The 6037-nt window shown below is 43.5% G+C and overlaps 1 non-coding gene across 1 annotated transcript; it reads right to left on the reverse strand.

Moving 5' to 3' along the window:
• Positions 1-1805: 1805 nt before the first annotated feature.
• On the reverse strand, positions 1806-1913 carry LOC115943602 (U6 spliceosomal RNA). Its single transcript, XR_004078201.1, has one exon. It is a non-coding gene; the product is annotated as a U6 spliceosomal RNA (small nuclear RNA).
• Between the last annotated feature and the right edge of the window lie 4124 nt (positions 1914-6037).

The following is a 6037-nucleotide window of genomic DNA, read 5'->3' on the forward strand; positions in this document are numbered from 1 at the left end:
AGAGAGAGTGAGAGAGAGCGAGAGAGAGAGCGTGCACAAGCAGTGGGGGAGCGGGAGTGGGAGAAGCAGGCTCCCCACTGAGCAAGGAGCCCGACGTAGGACTTAATCCCAGGACCCTGGGATTATGACCTGAGCTGAAGGCAGATGCTTAACCGACTGAGCCACTCAGGCACCAGATACTGTCAGTCTAAAAATTCTTCTGACAGTATTCATGTAAAAAATAGTATCTCATTATTATTTTGTATTTACTGTATTACTAGAGAGGTTGAATATCTTTTCATATGTTCATGGCTATCTGTATATCTTTTGTGAATTGCTTACTCATATTTTTTGTCCTATACATAAAGATAAAACATTTAGGAGCACCTGGGTGGCTCAGTCGGTTGTGTCTGCCTTCAGCTCAGGTCATGATCCCAGGGTCGTGGGATCAAGTCCCGCATCGGGCTCCCTGCTCAGTGGGGAGCCTGCTTCTCCCTCTCGCCCTGCTGCTCCCTCTGTTTGTGCTCTCCCTCTCTCCCTCTCTTCCTCTCTCTCTGTCAAATAAGGAAACAAAATATTAAAAAAAAAAAAAGATAAAATATCTATTTTTCTGCTAGTGTTACAGGACTTTTTCCTTCAGTGCCCACAGTTCTTGGTCATGCTACTTTGAAGAATGAAGAGGTAGATCAGACAAAGAGTGGTGGGCAGCAAAGCAAAGTTTACTGAGCCATAGTAAAGTTTATTGAGTGACAGTACAAAGCTCCCGAAGAGGGAGGGGACCCGAGAGGGTTACCACCAGAGTTTCTAAGTCTAGGGGTTTTTATGGGCTTGTTGGTGGGCTGTTTTAATCTGATTAACCCTCCATCCATGAACCTGTCATCCATTCAGGTATTTGTCATCTATCGTGTGGGAAAGGGTGGAGGGCTCCTTCCAGGGTGGTGCAAAATCCTTCTAAGGGTGGTTTCCTCTTAGGGCGAGGGGGTGGGGGGCTTAATCATGCCTGCCTTTCTTCCAACTATCCTTCATCACTGGGTTGCTTTCCCTTTTCTGATTGCATTGTGTAAACTATTTTGGGGCTTATCAAAAATCTTAATACTTTGCATACCCTTCAATTCTGCAATTTTCCATCTAGGGAAGGAAATCATTGGTCAAACGGGCAAAAATGAATGTACAGGGTGCTTAACACATTGTTCATAATACAAAAACATTCAGAAGGAACTCGAAAATCCAACAATAGAGAATTGGATCAATGCATTATGACAAATCTACACGAAGGAATACAATTAAAATAATGATATGTTTCTGGGCGCCTGGGTGGCTCAGTAGGTTAGGTGCCTGCCTTCGGCTCAGGTTGTGATGCTGGGATCCTGGGTTGAGTCCCACATGGGGCTCCTTGCTCCGTGGGGAGCCTGTTTCTCCCTCTGCCTGCAGCTCCCCCTGCTTATGCTTGCTCTCTCCCCACCTTCTCTCTGTGTCAAATAAATAAATAAAATCTTAAAAAAATAATGATCTATTTCTTATATGCTATATTTATTGATGTAGAGAGATTTCTAACAATGAAGTTAAGAAAACATCTCATAAAGCACTTTGTCAGTATGCTTTTATCCTGGTAAATATATATTTATATATAATAATTGTGTGTATATGTGTGTCTATGTATCTGGAATATATATACACACATTTATGTATGAACATATATATATATACACACATTTATGTATAAACATACATATATATATATATATATATATATTCCAAAATGGTTAATGTGGTTATTTCTGGGTAGTATAATTATGGATGGTTTTAAATTAATTAATTATTATTTTTAAAATTTGGAATGCTACACAAATTTGCATAATCATCCTTGCCCAGGGGCCATGCTACTCTTCTCTGTATTGTTCCAATTTGGGTCTGTGTGCTGCTGAAGCAAGCACTGGATGGTTTTTTAAAAGTTTTTTTTTTTTTCTATAGTAAAAATGCTTTGTTCACATAAAAAAGGCAAAATGTTCTCAGAATTGAACCTCCACTCAGATCGGGGAATAATGACGTTTCCTAATTGAGTCTCCCCACGAATGCAGATCACATTTACCTCCCATTACATTACTGTTTTTGGCAGCTTCATCCTTTACTGCTTCAAACTGAGCATCCAGTCCACTAAAACCTTCATTTTGGTTTAATGTTTTCATACGAACTGTCCTTGCTTTACTTGCTTGGTTCATTTTTTAATGTAGGGAGATGTGACCTTCATCTCTGCCCACAACTTGGTCGTATCAGAAGACAGAGTGTGCAGGTGCTTCCTGATTGGTGAAGCCCTCCTTCCTTCCTTGGCAGGATCCTTTGGGAGAAAACTACTAGAACTTCACATTTGGGAACTCGCTGTCCCTTTTGAGCCCCTTAGGTAATTTTCTTTGGAACATTTTAGGATCTGACTTCTTGAAATCCGTAAAAATTATGTCTGGCCATCTTCCTTCAACATTCTAGCAAGTGAAATTGTTAGTGGGGCAAAAATTTACTAGGCGCTCTGCTTCCAAAAGAAGAGGCTGATGTCCTGCTGCTTGCGACCTCTGGCACAGCCGTATCCTGCCTTCGATCACTTTTATGGTCTGAATTAAAAAAGCATCACCCATATCCTCTATGTATTTTAACATCTATTCTGTACTCCTACCAGGTTTTATTTCCTGTTTGCTTCTTCTTTTATCTGCATCCAAATGCTTCTTTTCTTCGGAAGGTTTGTGATTTCCTTTTTGACATATACTCCACTGTTGAAAACTGTAATTAGATCTACTTCCTCTGAGCAGTGTTATCTTTCCAGGGTCATCCACCAGTCATGAGCTCCATATAATCTATTTTCTTGTGATAAAATTCAAGTTCCATTCCCATTCTGGTCTTCTATAATATAGCACTTCCCAGACTTTAGGATTTTACTAAAATTAATTAAAATTTCGGGGGGAAAATCCCCCAAATTAATGTTTGGCAACAGGAAATGACATTTCCTTCCATCCCCAAGCAATCTTAGAATATCATCATCTTTTCATAGAAGAACAATAATTTAATCCTGAGAAGGTTAGAAAGGACTTAATTTCAGAATTTAATAATATTGAAAAAAGTGTTATTTCACTGTAGACCTGAAATCCTTTGTCATGGACCAGCTCCAGTCCACAGACCCATGTGGGAAACCACACCTAGAATATGTGGTTTTCCAGTTCTATTTGGATGCTTTCCCCTTTCCTCCAAAATTTTAAGAGGTCCATGATGTCCAGGTTTTGTGTTAATTACCTTGTCATTTATCAGAGGCCCATAAATCTTCTGTCACAAGTCACAAGGGGTCCCCCCAATCCTGGTCTGCGACACTATCTTAGTTGCCAGGCGTCCAGCCTCGTGCTCTTTCTTTTCCAAAGTCACTCTTTGAATTGGAGAGATGAAATATCACTGCAACCACAAGACCTTCACAGTCCTCTACAGTAACCAAGATGTCCCAGGTTTCTTTTGCTTGTATAATTTGTTCTCATATGGATCAATTAAAATACGAGGTTGCCAAATTACAACAAGCTCTATCTCAGACCTCAGAATACACTTGAGGAAGGAACTTAATCATTAGCAAGGCCAGGTCTGGGCTCCTATCCCTTAGAGAGTTACCAACTAAGAGAATGGGGTCTCATCCTCCTGGGTTGGGGGAAGGGCTGTGCGCCTCTGTTGGTGTCAATGAATCCTCCCTGATACTCTACCTAGGGATGCATTATTCACGTGAAATTGTCAGGTTGGGATTGTCTTTTCTCCTCAACCATACCAAAGAGTGATATTTAGTAGGATAAAGACAAAGACTTTTCTAGCATAATAATGCTGAATTTATGCTATGAAAAACAGTCGACATTCACAGGAGAAAAGATGGTTTGTTTTGAGCTATTTCATTCGGATGGGGTTCAGTTCTGACACTCAAAATCTCATGTCTGGCTTGCTTCTGCAAGACACACTAGGGCTTTGGGTGGGGGAGGCAAGGAGGGAGGGATACCAGAGAAAAAGGACCTTCCAGACCCTATCCAAGGAGGACTCTGTATGAATTGAAAGGTCACATGATGAGAGGAGGGATGTTTTTCACTGTTCGTTAGACCTTGTGCTTGTTACCAGCCGATAGGAGTATATTCTCTCTGGTCATGAATTGTACCTGCAGTCATGGGCTGATCGTGTGATAGGTCTGAATGAGGGAGGTATTCATCAAGATTTCACCATCTTTTTGGCAATGAAACCAGACTGCATTTTTAGCTCACATATTTTGGTGTCTATCCCAAGAAGGAAGTTAAATTTAGCATATTTCCTGCTAGCCACTGAACAGTGCAGGACCTCCCCAGTCTTGGATTACTCCCAGTCCTCTGTGTCTGTCTGTGGAATCTCTCCTTGCAAACTGCTAGGCCTTTGAGGAACCCAAGTGTATAGGGTGAACTGCTACCCCAAATCCTTAGAACCCACCAGGAAAGGTGTAGACTAGTGGGATATTCATAGTGATTTCTTAGTCCCAGCCCTGAGAATGTTAGGAATGACCCAGTCAGATGGAATGTGTGTGGGGTGTGTGTGTGTGCACACACATGCATCCATGTGTGTGGGCCTGGGAGTGTAAACAGGGTACTCTGGGGGCCCTTCCTCAGACTCTTCTTGCATGTGGTCCTGAGGAATGTGTCTGCATTGTGTTGGGTTTGAGAAAATTAGATCAGCATGTTATGCAGGTTCCCAAAGAGAAGTGGTTCTGGAGTGAGCAGAAAAATGGAATTTCCAGGGCCATAGGCCATCCTTCTCCACATAGGGCCTTCTGGGCCAAGTGTCAGAGACACAGTTTCCCTTAGATCAGTGCCTGCAGACAGGAGGTATCAGAATCTCCCAGGGAACGTGTTTAAATGCAGATGTCATGATTAGACTCCATTCAGATACACTGAGTCAAACTCTGGGGAATACAGTCCAGGAATCTACACCAAAAAAACCCCCCAAAAACGTAGTGCAGGTTGTGTTGAGCAGGTTTGGTGACTACTGCCTCACTTGCTCAATAGCATCAGTGTTCTCCTCAAGTCCTTTTGATTTTCTCTCCGAAGCGTTTCTTGCAGCTTTCTCCTCTGTGCGTCTGCTAACCACTGGCCATGTGCAAGCTACCAGCCTCTCTGGCTTGGACCGCTGCAGTAGCCTCAAGTTCCCCTGCAGGGACCGTCCCCCTCCAATCTGTTCCATAGAGCAGCGAGGGTGGCCGGTTCAAGTCACAAATTGGATTCTGTCACCCTCCCCACTCCACCCTGACCCTCACTCCAGGTCTTTCTTTCCATTGCCTTTAGGGTGAGCACAACATTCTTCTGGAGGCTGGAGGACCTGGATCCCTTGCCACCACCCCAGCCTCATCTCAAGCATCATCCCTGCTCACAGGCCTCTGCTCTCTCCATAGAAGCTCCTTCCCCCTCTACTGCCCTTCCTTCAGGCTCAGCAGGGGTCCTCACCTTCTCAGGTCTTCCCACCCTCACAGTGCGGCCCTTTTCAGTTGCAATTTTATACTGATTCACGTAATTAAGTGTGTGTCTCTCCAAGATGAGTGTGAAGTCCCATGAAGGCAGGCACCAGGCTTCTTCACTGTTGCAGCCCTCGTGCTTGGCATACGGTGAGCTCGAAACACCTGCCCTCTCCTCCACACGGCAGGGGTTAGTCATCAAGCAATCTTCAGTCACAAAGACACCACATCATGGAACGTGTAATTACACCTAGGAGTTCCATTCATCCATTCATTTCCCCATTCCTTCATTCCTCATGACAAGAGTAGGATGATGTGCTGTTGGGAGCTGAGGAATTCCGAGCCGGGCTGGAGTCAGCCAGCACACGACAGGCACTGTTGGTAATGAGCACATTTTTGAGCACTTGGCATACCTCACTTCTCTGGGCTCAATCAAAACAAACATTTATTGAACATTCACCAGGTGCCCAGAGGTGCTCCTTGTCCTTAAGTAGCTTCTGGTCTAGGAAGAAAGGCAGACACTGAACAAGTGACAAGTTCATCAGTCTTACAAGGAAGGAGTTGGGTACACCATGGAAA

Source organism: Leptonychotes weddellii, chromosome 9 (assembly GCF_054177405.1).
Source record: "Leptonychotes weddellii isolate Sample4059 chromosome 9, ASM5417740v2, whole genome shotgun sequence".
NCBI classification, from domain to species: domain Eukaryota; kingdom Metazoa; phylum Chordata; class Mammalia; order Carnivora; family Phocidae; genus Leptonychotes; species Leptonychotes weddellii.